The sequence below is a fragment of the Sarcophilus harrisii genome, chromosome 3 (genome assembly GCF_902635505.1).
Source record: "Sarcophilus harrisii chromosome 3, mSarHar1.11, whole genome shotgun sequence".
Classification (NCBI taxonomy): Eukaryota; Metazoa; Chordata; class Mammalia; order Dasyuromorphia; family Dasyuridae; genus Sarcophilus; species Sarcophilus harrisii.
The window spans coordinates 24,737,818-24,762,684 of record NC_045428.1 but is presented as its reverse complement, the minus strand read 5'-3'; positions in this window follow the sequence as shown (position 1 = coordinate 24,762,684).

The following is a 24,867-nucleotide window of genomic DNA, read 5'->3' as shown; positions in this document are numbered from 1 at the left end:
TTCCCAGTTTATTGCTTCCCTTCTAATCTTGTCTGCATTAGTTTTGTTTGTACAAAAACTTTTCAGTTTGGTATAATCGAAATTTTCTATTTTGTGATCAGTAATGATCTCTAGTTCTGCTTTGGTCATAAAGACCTTCCCCTTCCACAGGTCTGAGAGGTAAACTATCCTATGTTCCTCTAATTTATTAATAATTTCATTCTTTATGCCTAGGTCATGAACCCATTTTGACCTTATCTTGGTGTACGGCGTTAAGTATGGATCAATGCCTAGTTTCTGCCATATTAGTTTCCAATTTTCCCAGCAATTTTTATCAAACAGTAAGTTCTTATCCCAAAAGCTGGGATCTTTGGGTTTGTCAAAGACTAGGTTGCTATATTTGTTGACTGTTTTATCCCTTGAACCTAATCTATTCCACTGATCAACTAATCTATTCCTTAGCCAATACCAAATAGTTTTGGTAACTGCTGCTCTATAATATAATTTTAGATCTGGTACAGCTAAGCCACCATCATTTGATTTTTTTTTCATTAATTCCCTTGAAATTCTTGACCTTTTGTTTTTCCATATGAACTTTGTTGTTATTTTTTCTAGGTCATTAAAATAGTTTTTTGGGAGTCTGATTGGTATAGCGCTAAATAAATAGATTAGTTTAGGTAATATTGTCATCTTTATTATATTTGCTCGCCCTATCCAAGAGCATTTAATATTTTTCCAATTGGTTAGATCAGACTTAATTTGTGTGAAAAGTGGTCTGTAATTTTGCTCATAAAGTTTCTGATTTTCCCTTGGCAGATAGATTCCTAAATATTTTATATTATCAGTAGTTACTTTAAATGGAATTTCTCTTTGTAACTCTGACTGTTGGATTTTGTTAGTGATATATAAGAATGCTGATGACTTATGTGGGTTTATTTTATAACCAGCAACTTTGCTAAAGTTGTGGATTATTTCTAATAACTTTTTAGCAGAATCTCTGGGGTTCTCTAAGTATACCATCATGTCATCGGCAAAGAGTGATAATTTGGCTTCCTCATTGCCTATTCTTATTCCTTTAATCTCTTTCTCAGCTCTTATTGCTATAGCTAGCGTTTCTAATACAATATTAAATAGTAACGGTGATAGTGGGCAACCTTGTTTCACTCCAGATCTTATTGGGAATGGTTGCAGTTTGTCTCCATTACATATGATGCTTACTGATGGTTTTAAATAGATGCTGCTGATTATTTTAAGGAAAAGTCCATTTATTCCTATACTCTCAAGTGTTTTTAATAGGAATGGATGTTGGATTTTATCAAATGCTTTTTCTGCATCTATTGAGATGATCATATGGTTTTTGTTAATTTGGTTATTAACATGGCCAATTATATTGATAGTTTTCCTAATATTGAACCAGCCCTGCATTCCTGGTATAAATCCTACTTGATCATAGTGTATTATCTTGGAGATGATTTTCTGTAGTCTTTTTGCTAATATCTTATTTAAGATTTTAGCATCAATATTCATTAGGGAGATTGGTCTATAATTTTCTTTCTCTGTTTTCAGCCTACCTGGTTTAGGTATCAGTACCATGTCTGTGTCATAGAAGGAATTTGGTAGGACTCCTTCATTCCCTATTTTATCAAATAATTTATATAGCATTGGGGCCAATTGTTCTTTAAATGTTTGGTAAAATTCACATGTAAATCCATCTGGTCCTGGGGATTTTTTCTTAGGGAGTTGTTTAATTGCCTGTTCTATTTCTTTTTCTGAAATGGGACTATTCAAGCAATTTACTTCCTCCTCTGTTAGTCTGGGAAGTCTATATTTTTGGAGGTAGTCATCCATTTCACTTAGGTTATCAAATTTATTGGCATAAAGTTGAGCAAAATAACTCCTTATTATTTCTCTAATTTCCTCTTCATTGGTGGAAAGTTCTCCCTTTTCATTTTTAAGACTACTAATTTCATTTTCCTCCCTCCTTTTTCTAATCAGATTTACCAAAGGCTTATCTATTTTATTGGCTTTTTCATAGAACCAACTCTTAGTTTTATTAATTAGTTCAATAGTTTTTTTACTTTCAATATTTTTAATTTCTCCTTTTAATTTTAGAATTTCCAATTTAGTATTTGATTGGGGGTTTTTAATTTGGTCTTTTTTTAGTTTTTTTAGTTGCAAGCCCAATTCATTAATCTTTTCTTTCTCTGTTTTATTCAAGTAAGCCTCTAAGGATATAAAATTCCCTCTTATTACCGCTTTGGCTGCATCCCACAAATTTTGGTATGATGTCTCATCATTGTCATTATCTTGAGTGAAATTATTAATTGTATCTATAATTTGCTGCTTCACCCAATCATTCTTTAAGATGAGATTGTTTAGTTTCCAATTACTTTTTGGTCTATTTCCCCCTAACTTTTTGTTGAATGTAGTTTTTATTGCATCATGATCTGAAAAGAAAGCATTTACTATTTCTGCTTTCTTGCATTTAATTTTGAGGTCTTTATGTCCTAATATATGGTCAATTTTTGAATAGGTTCCATGAACTGCTGAGAAGAAAGTATATTCCCTTCTATCTCCATTCAATTTTCTCCAAAGATCCAACATACCTAATTTTTCTAATATTCTATTTACTTCTTTAATTTCTTTCTTATTTGTTTTGTGGTTTGATTTGTCTAATTCTGAGAGTGCAAGGTTGAGATCTCCTACTATTACAGTTTTGTTGTCTATTTCTTCTTGCAACTCTCTTAACTTCTCCTTTAGGAAGTTGAGTGCCATACCACTTGGTGCATATATGTTTAATATTGATATTGCTTCGTTGTTTATGCTACCCTTTAGCAGGATGTAGTTTCCTTCCTTATCTCTTTTAATTAGATCAATTTTTACTTTTGCTTGATCTGAGATAAGGATGGCTACCCCTGCTTTTTTGACTTCACCTGAAGCATAATAGATTTTGCTCCAGCCTTTTACCTTTACTCTATATGTATCCCCCTGCTTTAAATGTGTTTCTTGTAAACAACATATTGTAGGGTTCTGACTTTTGATCCAGTCTGCTATCTGCCTCCTCTTTATGGGGGAGTTCATCCCATTCACATTTACGGTTAGAATTACTAAATCTGTATTTCCTGCCATCCTAATAACCCCAGATTGTGCTTTACTTATTCTTGCCTCCCCCAACCCTCTTTCCCCCTTTTAAACTTATGTACCCCTCTTGTATCACGATACTTATCCTCTTTATAATCCCTCCCTCCCCCCCTTTGAGTCTTTCCCCCTTCCTTCCCTTATTACTCTTTTTCTTTTCCCTTTTCCTCTCCCCCGTTTTTAATGAGGCGAGAGAGAATTTTCTCTAAAACAAATGTCAATTATTTTTTCTTTGAGCCAACTCTGATGAGAGTAAGATTCACACAATGTTCCTCCCCCTCTCTAAATTCCCTCAGATATGATAAGTTTCCTTAGCCTCTTTGTGGGATGTGGTTTCCCTCTTTTTATCCCTCCTTCCCACCTTATTCTGCCATCATCCCTTTTCCATATCTACTTCCCTTTTTTATGTTATATCAGTACAATCAAATTATACATGTATTCTTTTTGTATATCCACAACAGAAATACAATTCTCAAGAGTTATTTTTACCTTTTCTGCATCTCTTGAGTTCTATTCTTGGAGATCAAATTTTTTGTTTAGTTCTGGTTTTTTCTTCAGAAACAAATGGAATTCATTTGTTTCATTAAATGTCCATCTTCTTCCCTGGAAGAAAATGCTCAGCTTAGCTGGGTAGTTTATTCTTGGCTGCATCCCAAGTTCTTGTGCCTTTCGGAATATCATATTCCAGGCCCTTCTTTCCTTTAATGTAGAGGCAGCCAGATCTTGGGTGATCCTTATTGTGGCACCTCGGTATTTAAATGGTTTTTTTTTGGCTGCTTGTAAAATTTTTTCCTTAATCTGATAGTTCTGAAATTTTGCCACAATATTCCTTGGGGTTTTTATTTTAGGGTTTCTTTCAGAAGGTGTTCGATGAATTCTTTCAATGCCTATTTTACCTTCTGATTCTATTACATCTGGGCAGTTCTCTTTGATGATTTCTTGTAAAATAGTATCTAGGCTCTTTTTTTCATCATAGTTTTCAGAAAGTCCAATAATCCTCAGATTATCTCTCCTAGATCTATTTTCCAAGTCTGTCGTTTTTGCAAGTAGATAATTCATGGTTTTTTCCAGTTTGTCATTTTTTTGTTTTTGCTTGACTGATTCTTGCTGTCTCAATGAATCATTAGTTTCAATTTGTTCAGTTCTAATTTTTAAAGAATTATTTTCTTCATTAGCTTTTTTTACTTCTTTCTGTATATGTCCAATTGAGTTTTTGAATGTATTGTTTTGGTCTGTGGAATTTTTTTCCATTTCACTAATTTTTTTTTTTAGTGAATTATTTTCTTTTTCCAATTCACAGATCCTACTTTCTTGCGTGTTCTTTGTCTTTTCCAATTCACAGATCCTACTTTCTAGTGAATTCTTTATTTTTTCCAATTCGTATTTCAGGAAGTTGTTGCTCTCTTGTAAGGCTTCTCTTTCCTTTCCCCATTTATCTTCTAACTCTCTTTTGAGACTTTTAATGGTCTCTTCTATGAGAGCATTATGTAAAGGAGGACAGTCTGATGCATTTTTGCTGTTTGAGGTCTCTTCAGGTTTGCTGACCTGCTCTTTTTCTGCATAGAAGCTGTCGATTGTTCTTTTCATCTTTTTATTCATGTTTTAAAGCCTTTAGGGTAGGTCTCCTAGGCAAGGGGGTTACCAGCTTCCTCTGCAGAGCAGGGAAAGATGTAAACCGATTTCCGGCTCCGAGGTATGGGAGTGCTCTGAGTGAGAGTTTTCCCTTCCCCCAACAGGAAGTGGATTCAGCACTGGCTGAGCTATCAAACTGCTTAGTAGGGCTGAGTGGATTAGCGATTGCCCTCGGCTAGAGACTAAGGGGTGAAAGTGTCACTGCCTGATGCAAATCGGCCCTGGAAAAGCTCTATGGCCCCAAGCCGAGCTCCCCACTGTGCAGATTGGAGGCCAACCCGGGCTGCGTCCTCCTGCCGTGCAGGATCACAACTTCCCCAAGGAAAAGCCCCTACTGCGGGTTGGGGCTGCGCGCTTGTGCTGAGATCTGTGCCTTCACCCTCGGTTTGAGAGTCTCCTCAGAACCTAATTTCTCTCCCAGTCTGCGCCGATCTCCCCCCTGGCCCCGGAACCAACCTTTTTTGGCGAGACTGCAGATTTTCTTGGGCGGTTGAGTTGTTCTACTTCTTATCTTTACGAATTGTAGCAGTCAAGACTATTTTTGAGGCTCAATATAATATTGATAAAGAGGCTAAGAGAAGAGCTTAGAAAGTCGCGTGTGTCTTCTCTGCCATCTTGGCTCCACCCCCCGGTTTTTCTCTCTGTTATGAAAATTTACAGAGGGCCACGGGGGGAGAGTAAAGTCAGAAAGATTCTCTAGATCTCCTAGGTTCCCTTGAAAACCACATGAAACCAAACCTCTGAACATAATCTGACAGAATAAAACCACTCTCCAGCTCAAGACAGACTGAAAAAAACATCAAGTAAGGTCACTCTCAATGGGATGTAATGGGTGTTCAGTCTAAGTCAGATATACACTGGGAAAGCTTCTGAGAAAGTCTCAATCACAGCAAATTAGCAACTAAGACCCTCAGTCCTGGTTCAGTAGAGGAGGAAATCAGAGGGGCAGCCCTCAGTACCAGTGCAGAAGGCAAACCCTGGAAAACCATGCTATTTCCTGGAATGAATAGCCAAGTAACCCTCTACAAACATGAGTGGGCCTTGTGCTCAAAAGCAAGGCATTCTGCATGGGAAGTTTGGAACAGCATCATCTTTATTCCAGAACCAGAGTTCTATCTTAAAAGAAAAAAAAGGATAGAAAATGAGAAAGAGAAAAAAAAGAGCCTTGACCAAAAAAAAGCTACTGTGGTGAAAGGGCAGACCAAAACACCAACTCAGATGAGGACAGAATATCCATTGAAGAAATCTCAGAGAATGAGATAAATTGGTGTCAAGCCCAAAGAGGCTTCTTGCAAATGTTCATAAAAGGCATCAAAAGACAAATTAAGAGAGGCAGAAGAAAATATGAGAAAAGAAATGTGACGTATGCATGAGAGTCAACAATTTGGAAAATGAAAGGGGAAAAGTTTGAAGAAAACAACTATTTATACAGTAGAATAAACCAAATGGAAAAAAAGAGATACAGAAGAGAAGTGAAGAAAATCACACATTAAAAACTAGACCAAGGCAAAAGGAAGCTAATGACTTTGTTAGACAGCAAGAATTAGTCAAAGAAACTAAAAAAAAAAAAAAAAAAAGAATAATAGAATAAAATGTGAAATACCTCATTGGTAAAACAGCTGACCTGGAAAATAGATCCAAAAGATACAATTTTAAAATTATTGACCTATTTGATGACCATGAGCAAAAAAAGAGCCTGGGTAGCATTCTATAAGAGATCACTAAGGAAAACTGACCCAATATCCTAGAAACAGAGAGGGAAATAGTCATTAAAACAATCCATCTTTCACCTCTGGAATAAGATGCCACAAGGAAAACCCCAAGGAATATTATTGTGAAACTCCAAAATTATAATATCAAGATAAAAATACTGCAAGCTGCCAGACAAAAACAATTCATATATCAAGGAGCAACAATCAGGATTACCCAGGATCTGGAAGCTTCTATATAGTAAAGGATCAGAGGGCCTGGAATACCATATTCCAGAAGGCAAAGGATCTGGTAATACAATCACGATTTAACTAACCAGTGAAATTCAGCATGATCATTCAAGGGAGGAGATGGAGCTTCAATTAAACAAGAGACTTTCAACTATTTCTTTTTTAAAAAAGATGGCACTAAAGAGAAGATGTAATCCACAGACACAGGACACAAAAGAACCATGAGAAGATAAAAAGGGGGGAAAATATATTTAAAAATTAAATTGTTTACATTCCTAGATAGGAAAACAATAATTGTAACTCTTGTGAACTGTATCTGTCACTGGGGGAAGATGGTGGGGACATCATATGGACTGAAGGTGTGGTTGTGAATGGTCCTTGGTGTGATGACATCAAAGAAAAAGACATTAAGAGGTGGAAAAAGGTCTGTACTGGAAAAAGAGGAATGAGTGGGTGTAATAGGAAAACTAGTTCACATGAAGAGGTCAAAAGACCTATTAAAAAGTCTTTTTTAGGAAAGAAAGGAGGGAAGATGAGTATTGTCTGAAGTTTGAGCACATCAGTTTTGGCTCTAGAATATTTTAATCATTCAATTAGGTATAGAAATTTATCTAACCATATAATGAAGTAGGAGGAGAAAGAAGAAAAGAAAAGGGAGGAGCAGGGTAGATGGGAGAACAAAAACACTAGAGGAAACCTTTTTGAATGTGTTTCTTGTAACCAACAAATTCTTTGTGGGATTCTGGATTTTAATACAATCTGCTATCCACTTCCACTTTATGGGAGAGTTTACCCTATTTACATTTATGGTTAAAACTACTGATTCTGTATTTCCTGCCATATTATTAGCCCCAAATTATAGTTTTCTCTTTCCTTTCCCTCTTTCAGTCCTCCCCAGTATTTTACTTATGAGCAACACTTGCCTCAAGCAGCCCTCCCCCTTTCTTATATTTTCCCCCCCTACTATTTCAGTTTTCCCTTCTATTTAGCCTACCCCTTAATTTTTCTCCTTTCCCCTCCCATTTTTTAATAAGGTGAGAAAAGTTTCTTGGTGAAACCAAATATGTCTAATATTTTCTCTTTGAGCCAAATCTGATGAGACTAAGATTCACACAATGTTCAACCCCTCCCTTCTTTCCCTTGATTATAATAGGTTTTCTTTCCCTCTTCCTGAGATGTACTTTCCTTCATTATACCTCCACTTTCCCCTTTTTCTAGTACAATCCCCTTTCTACCTCTAGTTTCTTTTTTATTTTATAACAGTAAAATTAAATTATACATGCACTCTCTATGTATACCCATAACAGATATTTTTATTTTTAACTTTTTATAGATCTCTTGAATTCTAAATGTGGAGGTCATTTTTTTTTTTTTGTTTAGCTCTGGTCTTTTCATGAGAAATAAATGGAATTCACTTGTTTCATTGAATGCACATTTTCTTCTCTCAAAGAAAATCTCAGTTTAATGAGGTAGTTTATTCTTGACTGCATTTCAAATCCCTTTGCCTTTCTAACTATTGGGTCCTTTGATCCTTTAAGGTCAAAGCTGCTAGGTTCTGGGTAATCCTTATTGTTGCTTCTCAGTATTTGAATTTTTTTCCTTGCTGTTTATAATATTCTTTCCTTGGTTTGATAATTCTGAAATTTAGCCATGATATTCTTTGGAGTTTTCATGTTGGGGTCTCTTTCCTGAGGTGTTCAGTAAATTCTTTCAATAGCGATTTTACCTTCTGATTCTAAGACACCTGGGCAGTTTTCTTTGATGATTTCCTGAAAAATAGTGTCTAGGCTCTTTTTTTAAACCATGGCTTTCAAGAAGTCCAGTAATCTTTAGATTGTCTCTTCTTAATATATTTCAGGTCAGTTGTTTTCCCAATTAGGTATTTTAAATTTTTTTCTTTTTTTCTTCTTATTCTTCTTCTTCTTCTTTTTTTTTTTTTGATATCTAATTGACTCATTCATTTCTATTTGTTCAGTTCTGAGTTTTAGTGAATTATTTTTTTCATTTATTTTTTTTACTTCTTTATGTATTTGTACAATTGAATTTTAAGTGAGTTGTTTTGTTATATAGATTTTTTCCATTTCACAAATTCTGTTTTTCTAGTTGTTTTCTTTTTTCTTTTTGTCAAATCTGCCTTTTAATGAGTTTATATGTTTTTTTTTCTGTTTCACTAAGTGTATTTTATAGTGAATTTTCTTCAGATAATTTCTGTGTTGCCTTTTCCAAACTATCTTACAAAGTATTTGTAAATTTCAGGCTAGTTCCCTGGAGGGCTCAGGGTCAGCCAGAGTCAGGATAAGCAAAGATCCTTTGTCTTTAGGGGGAGGAGTGAAGGAGATGGATAAAACTGCCAGGAATTTTGTCAAGGATTTAGAGTCCAGAATCTCCACACTTTTCTTCTCTCCATCCTGTGGACAAATGAAGTCTGGCTCATCTTATTCCACCTGCTAATCCTTCCTACAATTTCTGCATACACCAAAAGATCGAGCCATCATGGAATAGTGAAAAGAACCATTTTTCCAGACATATGCTAATAGAGTTATTGACCAATAGATAATTAGCCTTTAAGTGATTGATTGTCTCATTAAAGCACACCTTTTAAGAGTTTTAGCCCTTTACAAGTATTCATTTCCTTTCCCCATTTTTCTTTTGTTCTCTTTTAAGGTACTTTTTAATTTCTTCTAGGAGAGCCTTGTGTGATGGGGACCAATTTATATTACCTTTTGGGGCTTCATCTGCAGATAATCTGTTTTTAGTGTCCTCAGGGTTTGAAATCTATTCTTTCACCATAAAAACTACCTATGGTCAGAGTTATTTTTGCTTTTTTATTCTTTTTTAAGTTAAGATCCTGTTTTAGGGCAAGGGACATTGGCCAAGCTTTCTCAACAAGTGGCTGTGATGAGTTAGTGCTGTCTCATCCCTGTTGCTGGCTGGGTGTAGCCAGGTTTTGTGAGTTTCTGGAATTTAGGGGTTCACTATTTATTTACCTTTTGTGTTTGGGTTGGATGTTTTATAACTTCACTGCTGACCTACTGGCTTGCAACCAGAGTAGAGTAGACAAAACTGATGTATATTCCTCTCCATAGATTCTCAGCTGAAGGGAATCTGCACTGCCTTATGGAGCCCACACCATCCTTGGTCTGAGCTGTCTGCACTTTCTGCTGCTGTCAACTGTGCTAAGCCTGCTTGTGCTTGGCCTGCATCCCTCTGAGTCCTATTGAAACAGACCTTTTCTGGTGATCTTCAAAATTATTTTCTGCTGGTTATTTGTTACACTCCCAATATTCATGGGTTCTTCCAGTCTACAGCTAATTCAGAGATAGGATTTGGTAATTAGTCTGAGGATTGTAGGAGAAGGTCAGAAAGAAATGTATCCTCCTTGCCATCTTGGTCCCACCCTCCAGTAATTTCAATAGATGCAGAATAAGCTTTTGACAAAACACAACATCCATTGCTATTAAAAACTATATGGAGCATAGGGACAAAGGAAGCTTTCCTTAAGATAATAAGCAGTATCTTTCAAAAACCTACATCAAGCATTATTTGTAATGGATGCATTCCAAATAAGATCAAGAGAGAAACAAGGAAACCCATTTTCATCATTATTATTCATCATTGTAGTGGGAATTTTGACTTTAGCAATGAGAAAAAGAAATTAAAGGAATTATAATAGGCAATGAAGAAATAAATCTACCACTCTTTGCAGATCATATCATGATATACTTAAGAGAATCCTTAAAAAAAATCATCCAAAAATCTACTGGAAACAATTCACACCTTTAACAAAGTTGCAGAATACAAAATAATCCCACAGAAATCATCAGCATTTCTATGTATTAATATCAAATTCCATCAGCAAGAGGTAGAAAGAGAAATTACATTTAACATTACTGTAGACAAAATAAAATATTTGAGTTTCTACCTGCCAAGACAAACCCAAGAATTATGTGAATGAAATTACAAAACATGCCTCACACAAATAAAATCAGATCTAAATAATTGTAAAAAATATCCTTTGTTTATTGTTAGGCTGAACTAACATAATAAAATGACAATTTTTGCTAAATTGGTGTACTTGTTCAGTGCAGTGCCATATTTCAAAACATTATTTTATACAAGTAGAAAAATAATAATAGAATTCTCTTCAAAAACAAAAAGTCAAGGATATCAAGAGAATTAATGAAAAATTCAGAGGATGTTGGCTTAGAATACCAAACTATAACTATATTATAAAGGAGCAGTCTTCATAACCATTTGGTACTGGGTAAGAAATAGAGTGGTGAATCAGTGGAATAGATTAGATACAATCTAATATAATATATATCTAATAATAATATAGAAAAGAATAAGCAAGGCCTATAGCAACCTAACATTTTGATAAACTCCCAAACTCCAATTTCTGGAATAAAAGCTTACTTTTTGACATTTTTTGGGGGAAAACTAGAAAACAATGTATCAGAAACTTGGCATAGATTCACATATCACACCACATAACAAAATAAGCTCAAAATGGACTCAGGATTTGGGTATAAAGGATGTTATCATAAACACATTAGATAACTTATCCCTTGTTTTCCTATCAGATCTTTGGGGAAGGGAAGAATATATGACTAAAGAAGAACTAGAAAACATTATGCAAGGTAAAATGGGCAATTTTGATTACATTAAATTAAAAGTTTTTGCATTAACAACAACAACAACAACAGAAACAAGAGGAAAAAAGGAAGTACAAAGCTGGGAGGAAAATCTTTGCAGCCTGTATTTCTAATAAAGATCTCATTTATAAAATATATAAAGAACTGTGTCAAATTTATAAGGTAAGTTATTTCTGGTAAGGAACCTTCATGTATCAGTGTCAAAAGATGCCTTTGCTTCCCTCTACTTGCTTCAGTATTTCTTCTCTTTAAATCCACAAATTCACAGCTTTTATTATATTACTCCCTTGCTACAAAACTTCTCTTGGTCCCTACTATTATCAGATAAATTATAAATTCTTTTTCATATCTATGTTATAAGGAGTTATATGTTTTTTACATTTTATCAAATCTATTTTTTAGGGAGTTATATACTTTCCCCATTTCATCAAATTTCTTTTTAAGGAGTTTTCTTCAGAAATTTTCTTTTTTTCTGTTTCCACACCCTTTTGCAAAGATCTCATTTCCTTTCCTTATTTTTCTTCTTTAAGATTCTTTTTGAAAGCTTCCAAGAAGGTCTTGTGAAATTGTGATCAACTCATATCTTCCTTAGGGGCTTCATCTGGAGTTGATTTGCCTTCAGGAACCTCAGCATTTGAAGTCTGTTCTTCTCTTCATAAAAGCTGTCTATGGGGAGAGTTCTTTTTTTTTTTTATTTCTCCCATGATTTTTCCTCTTTTGCTCTGATTTTTCTCTTCCAGAATGCCAGAATGTCATGTTATCTGCTTCTTTATTGTGATAGCTATCTGATTTGGCATAATATCTCCTGTGGTTCATTGAAATTGAAATCATTCTCTCTGACTGCTTGTAATATTTTTTTTTTCTTTTTTAAGAGTTGAGGTCTGCTTTTAATGCAAAGGAGCAACAGCCACTTTAATTTTCCCTGGGGTAGTTCTGCTGACTTACTTCCAGTGTTGAGTAATCACATCCAGGTCCCCCATTCTTTGGGGCTCAGTGGTTTACAATTTGCCTTTTGTAGCAAATTTGCCAAACCACATGCTTGCAACAGGACAGAGTAGCCTAAGAGGCTCACAGAAGATTTCGTAATATGGGACACACAATTCTCTCCCTCCTTGCCCCAGCTCCTTGCCCCTAGTTCACCGTGCTATAGTCTGGGCTTTCAGACCTATCCCCCTGCCCATTTGAAACATGCCTGTTCTGAAATTCTTCCAAGGTATCTTCTTTTGGACTTGTGTTGTACTCTAAATGTTTATGGATTCTGTCACTTCAAAACCAGTTTAGAGACTTAATCTACTGGTGGTTTGAGAGAAGGTCAGAGGAGGTCACAGAAAGTCATGTCTGTTCTCCACCATTTTGGCTCCACCCCCCACCTAAATTGTAAATTCTTTATTCTAAGATTTTAAACAATCTATAATCTGTTTTCAAAATATCCTTTGAAAAATCATAGACTCTCAAAATAAGAAGGTTCTCAGAAGGCAGTGAATCCAAACTGTACATGTGACTGAATTTGTTATATAGCATTTTTATTATTTGATCATCTAATCTTTTCTTAAAGAAAATTGCCAGAGGAACTCATAATCTCTTGAGGCACCCCCTTCTAATTGTAGACAATTCTATTTTGACTCACTTTTTCCACCATTAGATCTAGTCTAAATATGAATTTGAAATTTCTAATCATTTTCTCATTCTTCCCCACTGGTCAAAGCTGACTAAAAATAATTCTTCTTCCATTTACCTTTTATTTGCAGGTAGCTGTTGTATCTCAATTTAATATTTAATCCTTGAAATTAAGCTTCCACAATTCACATCCTCTTAACATCTTGATCAGATTATTCTGGATTGACTTTTATTTTTGAATTTGTTTGCCAAAATATGTCTCTCAGAACAGAACAGATATGATCTGACCAGTAAATAGTACATTGCTTCTAGCGTACTCCCTTTTAGACACAGTGTCTCGCTATGTCTCCTAAAATATACCATAAAATATCATTTTGGCTACCATCATATTTATAATAAAATTCAATTTCCATTATTTTAACTTGTTAAAATTTTTGTGATTTCTTCCCCATTTCAGAATACTTATGATTTATAGTAATGTATCATCTGAAAATTTGATTAATATTCTGCAAGGTAAATGAGAATTCCTGAAACTCATCAAAAAAGAACTTTTTTTTTAAAAAGAAAGATTTAAAATGATATTTAAATGAGAATAAGCCTGTTAAAGGAAATAACTAGAAATTATCACGAGGCTTTTTTATTATAGGTTTTTATTGACAGAACATATGCATGGGTTATTTTTACAACATTGTCCCTTGCATACACTTCTGTTCCAACTTTTCCCTTCCCTCCTTCTCCCCCCTCTCCTAGATGGCAGGCAGTTTAATACATGTTAAAGATGTTAAAGAATATCTTAGATACAAATATGTGTGCAGATCCATACAGTTCTCTTGTTGCACAAGAAAAATTGGATTCAGAAGGTAAAAATAACCTGGGAAGAAAAACAAAAATGCAAATAGTCTGCATATTGAGAGAATTTTGACAGAAGACATGGAAATATTTTTAACAGTTTAGCAAAAGAATTTCACAACTTTACTCAAATAAGAATATCCCTTTATATAGGAATAGATCAACAGAACTAAAAAACATTAAGGATATTAAAACAAAGTCAAAATATAGGGAAATACAGAAAATCTAGAGTATTTCCTATCAAATATAACTGACTTAGAGCATAGATCAAAAAGAGATAATTTAAGAATTATTGGAGTACTTTAAATAAATTACCCCTTTCTTAAAAAAGAAATTTTGAAGATCAAGAATTTTCCTAGACACAAGAGAAGCAGATTTTACAATGAAAATGAAAAGAATAAACCAGCCACTTACTAAAATAAAACTCATATGAAAACTACAAGGAATCTCATAGCCAAAATCTAGAACTGCAAGGTCAAAGAAAAACAAAAATATTACAAGCTGTCAGAGAGAAAGATTTCAATTTCAATGAACCATAGGATATATTATGCCAAATTAGGTAGCTACCACAATAAAGAAGCAGGGGACATGGCATAGAATATTATAAAAGAAAAAACACCATATATTACAACTAATAATAATTTACTCAGCAAGATAGAGTAGAATAATAATAGAAAAAAATGAAGCCATAATCAAATAGAGGACTGACTTCCAAGTTGTTTATGTTGTCCCACATGTGCAGTGTATACTGGGCACATGTTTTTGTTACATAAGAGTATGGGAGTATAAAAAGGAAAAAATCCTTGAAATAAATGGACTCCATTTGTCCACCACACTTGGGAGTCCCACCTCATCACTTCTCTAGTAGGATGGTATATTTTAATCACCCCGGCATGGGGGCTCTAGAAAGGAGGACACCACAACTCCTCCCCAGTATTTTGCTTTTGATTAACATCTCCCTCAAACAGTCCTCACCCTTAAGAGCTCCTCTCCCTTTTTATACCCCTAATTCTTTTGTTTTCCCTTCTATTAGTCTTTCCCTTTCTTTTCCCTCTTTCCCTCCCATTTCACTATAAGGTGAGACAAGTTTCTCTGTGAAACCAAATATATCTGTTATTCTCTCTTAGAGCCAAATCTGATGAGAGTAAGATTCACACAGTGCTCCTCCCACTCCTTTCTTTTCCTCACTTATAATATATTTTTTGCCTATTCATGAGATGTAATTTCCCTTATTTTGCTTCTTTTCCAGTTTAGAGGCTTAATCTGTTGTTGGTTTGAGAGAAGGTCAGATGAGGTCACAGAAAGTCATGTCTGCTCTCCTCAGAGTAATATATCTCTAAAACCAAGTGCCAATATCATAGAAGGAGATAAATTTGAATCCTTTTAAATAAGATCATGGGTAAAGCAAGTATAGCTATCCATTACTATTGTGTGTTATACATTACTAGGTATAAACATAAAACTTGTAGAAAGAAATTGCATTAATAGCATAACAAAGAAGAAATTAAATTCTTATATTATTAGAGACAATGAAAAGATTTATTTAGAAAATCCTAGAGAATCAATCAAACTTATTTGATTTTTTTTTAACTTAAGAAACATAGCAGGATACAAAAATCACCTTTATCTTTAGAGATTGCCAAAATAATCAAGCTTGAAGTTGTTTGAAATAAATTTTAAAAATGAAGTAAAGATTCATTCCATTCTTAGTGACTATAAAATATATTAAATCCTTGAGAATCTGCCTACCAAGTTACATACAGAGATTATTATTAATGCAGCAACATAGCACTCTTTATGGAAATGAAAACATGTAAATGATTGTATAACAATTAATTCCTTGTAAGTGACTGAACCAATATAATAATAAATGAAAATGCTGCCTAATTTAATTTAGTTGTGCAAACAAGAAACATTTATTTTATATCTACTATGTGACAGATATATAGTAAGACGCAGATTATAAAGAAAGGGAAAACAAATAAACTGAAACATAACTTTATTCCTCAGTAGTCAATATTATAAAAATAACACAAAAAGCTTTACTTTATACAGAAGGAAATTAATCATTAAATTCATCTTAAAAATAGACATCAAGAATTCCTAGGGAAATAATACTTAACAATACTTAGAATTTAGCTAACAAAACCTAGCAGGTTTTTAGTTTACATAAATTAAGTTTTTTTTGTTTTATTTTTCATAAAGTCATTTGAGACTGATTACAACTTTATGAGGCAGGCGTTATTATTATACTTTTTTTTTTTTTTGCTTTTGTTAGATCTAAGGTTGAGATAATTGAGTAATGAACCTATAAGTGATAAATGTCAGAGGTAACAGTTAAACTCATATTGCTTAGTCCAGATCTGGCAATCTATTTACTTCACTATATAGAGGAAAAAATTGAAAAGAAAAGTGGTCTTTTGTACCACAGATTGCATTACAAAGCATTCAACATGAATAAAATTGCCATGCATTGAAACATATATAAGATCAATCATTAGAACAAAATATATCAAACAGTATAGGGATTCAAATGAAACTAACAGAATGAAATTAATAGTCTGATTCATTATGTAAATCTTCTAAATGTACAGAAAATAGGAAAGACATTTAGCAGAAATCAACAGTTAATACCATGTACAATTATTTATACAATATTTAGATTAAAAAGTCACATCATAAAAAATTAGAAAAGCAAGGAAGGAATTATTTTTTATACTTAGGGATAAGGAAAGAAGAATGCCTGATGTAGGAAACAAGTCTGTTGTCACAGAAGACAACATTAGAACTTGGTTTAGGTAAAATTATTTTTTCCCTGAATTAAAGAAGTGTAGATAAAATCTGACTGAAATATTTACCTGAGAAAAATTTTAGAAAAATATTTAATAATAATTGCATTTTTTAAATATATAAGAAACAAATTCTAATATAATTAGAACCATTTTCCCAATTGATACATGAACCAAGAATAAGAAATGTTAGTTTTCAAGGGAAGAAATCCAAGATATTCATAGTCATTAAGAAACACTTTTCAAAAGTACAACCTTTCATTTAATATACCCCCACCTCAAGAAATGCCTAGAGTCTACCTAAAAAAATTAAGCCCCCTAACATAAAATTCAACTCCCTTACATTATTTATATTTTTAATTTATGAGATTTTATCCTCTCCAATACAATCCAAAGTAAACTTCTTAAGGGCAGGTGTTGTTTTCCCCTTTCTTTATATTCTCTGATACTTATTGCTTTGTGTGACACTTAATAGAGGTTTATTTATTGCCTGTCTGCCTGTCTGAGGACACAAGTACTATTTAAATCATTTATTAAAACATGTAGAAAAAATATACTGAACTGTATTTGGCAATAGTAAACATTTACAATGTTTGTTGACTATATATTTGTCCAAAAGCAATCAGTGCAGATTTATGCTATTAAGGTATGTGTATGAAAATACACATATGTATATGCTTTTATATTAATTTTATGTTCATAAACATACAATTTTACAAAATATACATATGCATGTTTCTCCTTATGTTTGAGTGCATGCATTTGCTTGTAAATATACATACATGTGTATATGTACACACATGCACATATATCTGCCATGTGATTGTATAAGGACATGAATATCTTCTCATAGAGTTGATATTTCCTATATTATGAGAGATATATTCGAACCTTTTACATGACACTAAAGAAACTTTTGTTTTTCAAAAATAATTTAACCTTTCTGTGGTCCAGTTACTTGTAAAATACCCAATCTATAACATGAGGGAATTTAAATGAATGACTTTTAATATTTTTTCTGACTTTAAAAGTTTAAAAACTTAAAATGATATTTGCAGAACCATTCTTGAGATCCTCCTCTCATTTTAATATTTATGATCTTGATAACCAACTACAGGTGGAGTTATGAGAAACACTGGATTTGGATGATTGTTTAAGCATTTTTGGAATATTAGAATTTTATTACTGAAAAGAAGTTCAGCCACAATTTAATCTAATTAGTCTGTGTAAAATTAATTCTAAATGTAATGGAGAATCTCTATTTTCTGTTTCATTATTTGCAAAGGGGACTATCCACCACCACCAAAGACAGTTTGATACTAAGTCTAAAATTGATATTTTATACCAAATTCTATTATGGTCAGTTTTCATTAATGTAATTCTATTGACTAGGTTTTTGGTTTTGTTTGTGGATAAGTTCTGTGGGAAGCATCTGAAATGATCAATTCTTCTACTTTCACATTCTTAAGGAAAAAAAAAATAAAACTCTCGAGGAGCTTTGATTCCATCAGTGTATCCTCAAAAAAAAGAAAAATCCCATATTCACTTTTTTTCTTTTTTCAGCATTATTTCCATAACAGATAAATACTGAGATTATATTTTCCTAGATTTTATTAAAGCTTTTGATAAAAGAACTTATTTTTGGATAGAGAATGGAGAGAGATATAGACTAAATGATAATAGTTAAATGGCTTCAAAGCTGAATGAATGGTTGAATTCAAGGAGTAACTATTCATATGAAAGTGGCAGGAAGTTTCCAATGGATTATCTCATGAATATGTTTGCCACTGTGCTACTTAACAATGAATTAGGTAAAAATGTTGATGGCAGGCTTATCAATTTTACTTATGATGGGAAGCTGAAAGCTGGAATTAATCTTTTGAATAATAGGCAAGTTCTATAAAAGATATACTCAGACTAGAGCTGAATATAATAAATTAAATTCAATAGGGATAACTAAATTTTTAAACCTAAGTACAGAAAAAATATAATTTACCAATGCAAAATGAAAACAAAAGGTATGGGGGATTTTATCACATTAATATGAGTCAATAAGGTGATTCATGTCACAGACAAAATAGGTAATGTCATCTTGAGCTGTATTAAAAAACAGTCACCACATTCAGGAATATTGAGATTATGGTCTCCTTTGACCATGCCCTTATCAGACTCTATGTGGAATATTAGATTCAGTTCTGGATATCACAGTTTATGGATACTGAGATCTTACCCTTAAAGGCAACCAGGATGGTGAAAGGCCTTGGTTCCATATTTTAAAAGGAACAGCTGAAGAAGTTGGTTGTGTTAAATTCAGGAAACTCAGAGGGACAGTGGATTTCTATAAAGAATCATGTGAAGGTATCAGTCTTGTTCTATTTGACTCTCGTTAGTAGTGGTAAGAAAAATAGATATAATGTGCAAAGAGATCCAGTTAATCTTTGTGTCAGGAAAGAAAACAGCAAAACTTTTCAGTGGTCAAAGCTTTCTAAAAGTGGGATTAGATGCCTATATATGTGTGTTTCTCCTCTACATAGTTCTTATAGCAGAGCTAACTTGTTGAATTTTTTTGGGTTTGTTGAATCAGGGATATGTTTCATATATGAATTGTATATTGTGGACATCATTGGAAGTATATGGTGACTAATGTCCATTGCAATCCTCCATTTTTGTCATTCTTGAATGCCAGTACAATCTTTGGTGATTTTTTTTTAAAGATGGGTGGATATTCATCCCATAAAAATAAATAGGTATCTGACATGGGACATGATCTCTAGTTATGCTTAAGCACAATTTCTTTTCTTTGATTGGTTACCTCTTCATCCATTTCTTCTGATTACAGTGATATAGATCTTGTATATGTATATATCTAATTATCTATCTTTCTATGCAAATTGAGGAGGGAAAACAGAAATATGCATCGATTGCCAAAACCAAATCACTTCTTCTTCTCTCTAAGCAGGAGGGGTGATTCTAAGATGCACTCAGATGGTGCTGTTACCAAGGAAACTGTGTCCTATTGTTTCACCAACTGAGAAAGAAGTGATTGTTTGGTAACCTTTTAGAAAGAAATGTATCCTCCCACCTGCACTTGGATGGATAATTATGCTAACACAGAGAAGATACTATGACCTTAGTCCAAAGTTATTACTTTTACCAATCTCTATAACATTTTGTTAGCCCAGAGCAATTTAATTATTAACATGTTAAAAGGAAGACGAGGACCAACCTCACAACTTAAATTAAGAGAAGTATCTTGCCAGGTTGAATACAAGGTGATGCATTTTTCAGTTATAGAAATTTCTGAAGCATCTCATTCATATTTTAAAAGACTGAGAGGTATTTGATCTATTTTGCTATAGGAAGCATCCAAATTGAAAAAAAAAAATCTTTGTACTTATTTGTTCACTAAAGTATCATAAAGTCAAAAATACCATCTGAGCAACTTATTTGTGCTTGACATTCTGTTAGATAATTAAGGGAAGAAAAATGTCAAAGTAAGACAATGTGTTCTTCAAAGAACTAATAGAAGAATGGAAAAGAGTGTGCATATACCAATAAAAAGGCAATTAGCAATAACAGATATATTTTCCCCATTCTACATTCTGATCATGCAATATTTCTATATGTAGGCTTCCCTAGTTCTACTGACTATTCAAAAGTCATTTTGTATTTATTTTGCATGTACTTATGAACATATCTTTCCTGATAGAATAGAAGGTACTTGGTTGAAGGAATAATTTCATTTTTGGCTTTTGCATCATAATACCTGTGACACAAATTATACTTAATGCATACTGATTGATTAAGTGATAACAATTAGAGTAAATTTTCAAAATGTTTTACAGTTATCAACATCTGGCTTTTTGAAATATGAAGTTACCAAAAAGTATGTTCTAATCTCTTTCATGTAATAGATAGAACTAAGCTACCATAGCTAAGTTACTACAAATGGTAAGAAAAAAATGGCAATTATACTCACACAGCTTTTTCTCTTTTTCTGCCAATTTCCCCCCCTTCACCCAGAAAAAAGTAAATTCCCTACTTAGAACTGCTAAACTAAGTTTTCTACTTCTTTCCCCACTTTTTTCCTTCTTCAGGGGTCTTGACTTATTTTTAGGACAGAGAGGAGTGTCTTAGATTTGTATTGTGGATAGTGTCTTGAATATTATTGGAAATACAGGCTTGGTTTTATTAAAAATCTATACAAAGTTGGTAGGATGTCTAAGTGCTACAATGAATAAAGTACCAGGCCTGGTGTCCAGAAGACTCATCTTCTTGTAATCAAATCTGATCCTAAATACTTACTAGTTGTGTGACACTGGACAAGTCCCTTAAGTCAGGTTGTCTCTTCTCATCTGTAAAAGGATCTGGAAAAGAAAACCTCTTTTTCTGGAGTGAAAACTACTCCAGTATCTGATAAGAAAACCTCAAATGGAATCATGAAGTTGGACATGACTGTAACTACTGAACAAAAACAAGATTGTACATGTGTGCATATGTCAAAGCTCATGAGAGAGAAACAAAATAACATATTGGAAAGAGAATGAATCTGCAAATAGAGTACATTGGTACAAATCCCAGCTATATTCCTCATGTAGTTTTGTGATTTGGGTCAATGACTTTATTCCTATGATATACAGTTTTCTCATTTATAAAATGAAGTAATTGGACTCAATATGCTATAAGATCCATACAAGCCCTAATTTCATGATCCTACAAAACCCTTCAAATAACACGGATTAAAATCCATGCTTACTAGACTTAGAATAAAAGTAATCTTCACATATTTCTTTGGTTTGATGTTATGACAGGAAGCTATTGTTTCATGATGACTTACTATTTATTTGTGAACATAATCCCTAATGAAGATTTTTTAAAAAAAATTAACACAAATTTGGTAGTTATCTTTAATTCCTTTATTCTTTGTAGCAAATAATGTTTCCTTGAGAATAAAATCTCCATGAATATTTTTAGCTTTCAAATTTGTGCCTGCTGAGGATAGAGCTTTCTGTGAAAACTATATCCTTAAGAAGTGCTTATTCCAATGCATGAGAAAGAAGGTGGTACCTCCATGACTCTTTAATTTGAGCAATCCATCCATCATCAGTCAATCAATAGACATTTGTAAAGTGCCTGTTATATGTGAAGCACTCTTTTAAGCTAAATTAAGAAAACTTTTAGAATTTGACTTGTTTTTACCTTTAAATGTTTTGTATTTGTACAAGAATAATTATGGTTATTAGGTCATCTGAAAGATATTTGACATAAAAATTAAAATTCAACTCACCCCAAGTACTAAAAGAAAATGATGAGTAAAGCCTCAAAAATTCAAGATGATGTACAATCTTAAGAAAACTGTATATAGATCCAGAATGTGAACTTATTTAGATCCAAAAAAGAATCTCAAAATTCTATTTCTGCTCTGCCAATCAAAGATTTTTTAATGAACAGGATTGTCCACTTCTAAGAAGCATTATGTGGAGATTGTATTAGGCAAGTGAATTACTTAGAGTTGACCATTCAGATGAAATATTTGTTAAATGGAATTATATTATAGGGCTTTTTTATTTCTGGGGTGTTGTAGTCCTTTCCCCTTTTCTTTAAATAAATTTAATGAGACAGGGAAGATCTTTTGAGACTAATTATCTGTCCATAACAAGATGAAAAGGAAATAGGTTGAGTTGACTCATTCTCCTGGATATTCTTTTTTGACTTTATGTAATCACAATTTTGTCAGAATTTTGCATAAGAACAATTTTCATACACATGGATTCTTTAGGCAGTGTACTCAACAAATTCCACATAGTGTCGATAAGATAAATGAAAATCTCTGGATATATGTTACATAAAAGGGATCATGATTCTCTTAACCATTTTATGCAATTACACCAAAGTTTTCCATGCTCTGCATTTATTGATTAATTTTAAAAAATTTTAACATTTTCCCAATTATATGTAATTAATATATTAAATTAATGTATTAAAATGATCCCTAGTACTAGTTCCCAGGAACATAGGATGTATTCACTAAATGGTGGGTGAATTGAATTGAAACTGGTTAAATGAAATTGTGCAGTAACTCATATATTCAGCAAATATTTACTATGACAGTGTTGTATGATAACTTCCAAAAATTTTTGAATCTTAGAATTTCCAGGAATCTGGCCCATAATTGAGCCCATAATTGAAAAAGAATTCCATACTACAACACACTAGAGATGTGGTCCTGAAACTTGTTTTGCTACAAGAGGGAACAGATCTCTTCTGCAGGATAGCTACTCCACTTGAAAAACTTTACCTATTACACCATTTTCTTTCAATCTTGTATCCATTGATTAAAAATCAAATTTCTCAGGCCAAATATATCATCACAATCTGTTTCCATATTACATTAGAAATACATTTAATAAATATTTACTGCATAGTAATTCCTAAAGGATATCCCAACATATTTGAAGATAGCACATTTAAATTGCCATTCTTTTCGTTTAATCCTCAAATAGATAAAATTTTATGGATGGGAAAGGAAACTCAGATCAGTCATTCAAATCACTCAATTAGCTACAAAGCATAGGTTCATTGCTTATTGGTTTCTTCTTGGTAACTTACTCCAGAAGCATCTACTAAATGTGTTCACTATGCTTGAGACCAAATGAAGAAAAAACACAAGAACAACAAAAAACAGCAACTAACAACAAAACAGTTCCATCTATGCAAATGGGAAAAATGTATCTAACTTTTAAAGATGATCTCTTATAATATCAGGGATCTTATTGCATTTTTCACTGTCTGCCTGACTATCATGTCTGTGTGTCTATGTCTGTGTTTTTTTCTCTCTTTCTGTCTCTTTGTATCTATCACTGTGTCTCTGTCTCTGGCTGTCTGTCTCTCTCTATCTCTCTCTGTCTCTGTCTCTCTGTCTCTCTCTCTCTCTGTCTCTGTCTCTGTCTCTTTCCCCCCGAGTCCTCTCTGTGTGTGTGTGTGTGTGGGTGTGTGTGTCTGTCTCTCCATGTGTGTCCTAACAACTTTTCAAGAACAAATATAGTATCTTAGAAACTGGTCCTAGAGTCAGAAGACCTAAGTTCAAATTCTGCCTCTTACTGCAGATGTTTGCCAAGTATTTTACTTCTATTGGGCTCAGTATTCTCATCTATAAAGTAAGGAAGTTAGAAATTGGAGTGGATCTAGATGTGGTGTCTTCATTGAATATTTATACTATTGTCGGACCATTAGTAATATCTTTTTGAGAATTCCATAGCATCTGAAATCCTCCAGGCATGATTAATGGGATACAGACTGGAGAAGAGAAATTGAGAAGAGCTTAATTTGTCACTAATGATTTTGGCATTCTTTTAAAGAATGTTAAATTAAGTTATCACACACTCAGAAAAAAAGTTTCCTAGAAACTGTAAGCTGGACATCCTGTGAAAGATGGAGATGAAAACCAACATTTTGAAATTCTTTTACTCATGCCTGGAAAACTTCCATTCATTTTGATTCACTGACAGAGTCACTTATCTCATTTAAAAGAGAGAGAGAAAGTCTGGAATCATTAAAGACCCATTTTTATTCTATTTATAACTGAAAATGCACCTCTGCATATACACATTTTCAGTCTATTTGTCCTTGAGAAATGAGTCATATAAATGATATGTTTAATATAATGCATTGGATAATAATATAATTATATGTGAATCATATATAAATATATATGCAATGCACATAAACATATGCATGTGTGTATTTATAAATATATACAATATATACATTTATACATATGCACACTCATATATATGTATATTCATTTAAGCAATGCCTATGTTAAAATATATATCAAATATATAGAACATATATATATTTACACACATATACAAGATATATACATGTATATATACATACACAGTACACTATACATATACAAAAATGATGCATATAATAAATAGACACATATATGTATCTACACAAATGCATATACATGTATTGTGTATTCATATGTTTACATACACATATGCATACACATAAGCACACATCGCATGTTTTACTGACATGTGATATTATATACTATAATTTCTGGAAACCACAAGGTTAGCATTAAGTCCTGGTAAAACTGATTTGACAGATGGACAAAACTGGGTTGAGATAGGTCTCCAACCTATTTGTGAATTAAGGACATGTCTATCCCCAGTACGTGAAAACTTGTCCTTGGAGAATAGGTGGATCAGAATTGCCATAAATGTAGATGAAGTAAGAACTTGTGGAGCACTTAGA